This window comes from Anneissia japonica, unplaced genomic scaffold (assembly GCF_011630105.1).
Source record: "Anneissia japonica isolate Jap-2015-1 unplaced genomic scaffold, ASM1163010v1 scaffold287731_len276475_cov178, whole genome shotgun sequence".
NCBI lineage: Eukaryota > Metazoa > Echinodermata > Crinoidea > Comatulida > Comatulidae > Anneissia > Anneissia japonica.
This window is the reverse complement of record NW_022726568.1, coordinates 137588-139677: the sequence shown is the minus strand read 5'-3', so window position 1 is coordinate 139677 and position 2090 is coordinate 137588.

Below are 2090 nucleotides of genomic sequence, written 5' to 3'. Positions count from 1 at the left end.
TAATATTAATAACTAGCTCATTTTTACATTCATTTGATGTTTTGCCATTTTGGCAGGTCTTATGGCATCCAGTATTTTAGAGCTGCCTATTCTCAGCTCTTCTCTTAATTTGAAAATAACTGTCATTCTGTTTCATTTGATCAGATGAAGAAAAACGCGCTTTTCCTTACTCTTTGTACTTTTCCCAGAAAGCGTTTTTAGTAGGCCTACTAGTAGGACTAGGTAATTATGCAAAACCCAGGCATAACTAAAAAATTAAAATTGTCATAGTATGTAACTCAAGTTAAAATAAAACTTTTCATTACTCGTGCAGCTTAATCAAATATTATATGTCATTTTAAACGACCCATTGGTATTAACATGGTAACATCAACGTATTTTTAAAAATAAGACAGCGACGTTCTCTCAGAAGTTGTTCTGTAGACGTTTATCTGTTGATGACCTTTTGACCTCCTGAATTCTGCAATGAGATTTTCGGGTCGATTCAGCCGAGACGGCCCGAGTGGAGTTTCATGTAAATGTTTCGTACGGAAAAAAAAAATCGCGACCGGGGTTGCTAGATAGTCGACAGGCTTCGCGGCCAAACACACGCCATCTCACGGCCAAATTCGGCCAAACTTTTTTTCGATATGGGCCAAAATTCGGCCAGATTTTAATCCGATTAGAAGACAACAGTGGGTACATATTCATTTGAAATACTACAAAAATTACACGAAAATCAGCGGTCATTCGTTTGAAATTGAAGGAATTCAAATGATATACACAGAATGTAATGTAATGTAATGTAGTGGGATTTGGTATAGCGCATTATACCGAAGTCTCAATGCGCTGGAAAAACAAAAACAAAAGGCAACTCCTATTGTAACCAAAATACAGATGCAGAGAAACAGACTGACCAGAAGAACCAAACATCACTGCATCGTTCGCCTGCAATTTAAGACCATTGACAGGTGGTTGGCCGGCACATAATTCACAGATGCTCTCATGATGTAAGGCATCTATCTAATCAAGCCTATACTCAAATCACAAAAAACAAAAGGCAGAAAAAAAATGTATGAAAATTTGAAATTAGTAACAGGTATTGAAAAGATGAGTCTTCAATCTTGTCTTGAAAATAGCAAGAGTTGGTGCTTCTCTTACACTAGAGGGTAAGCTGTTCCATAGTTTTGGTGCTGCTACGTGAAACGATCTTTCGCCATACGTTTTTAATCGGCATGCAGGAACTTGAGATCTAAGGCGCCTGCCACAGTTAGCTGAACGAAGGACGATGAGGTTTGAAATGTAGGACGGGGTTAAATTGTGAAGTGCCTTATATGTAATAATCAGGATTTTGAATATGATTCTCTGCTTCACAGAACAATGTTAAACTTTCACTGTTTTTCTTTTAATAATTCTATCACCATATAATACATGCCTAGCCCAATCATAATAATAAATAGCCTATGTTCTTTAGTTGCTGGCATGTAGGCCAATTCAGGGTCGAATCCAGAGATGTCCGAAAGGGGAGGAGCCGGGACCGAAAAAGGGGAGGGGAGGGGAGGGGGGTCGAAAGTGGGTCCGATAAAGATAACATCATCTTAGAGGAAATTTTTGTTTTCTAATTGCCGGAATATAACCTGATGCGTTTGGACGATCAATTTTTCTTTCTTTTTTTCACCCCCCTAAATGCGCTATTTAAAATCACATTATTAAGTTTGATCTTAATTTGATTTAAATGAATTAAATATTAAGGTACATTGTTGTTGATCTATAGCAAACATTTTAAGGTCATGTTATTGGCAAATCCGTGGCTCTCTAATGACATAGTTAGGTAACACAAACTGGCGTTCAAACAAACCTATGAAAATTTTAATAACTTTTTATCTAAACTTTCTAAATTCGCCTCTAAATGTTATTGTCGCAGTACTTAAAGCAATAAATCAATGTTGCTATCAGATTTATCTTCTTCATTCTCATATGCAACCTAACTCCAGAGTAACTTCGAAGAAGTCTCTGCAACACTTGCTTAAATGAAAATTGGAGGTGCCATCGGACCCGAATGATCACATCGAGCATTATGGCGCTCTACATAAAGAACACTGCAGCACCTT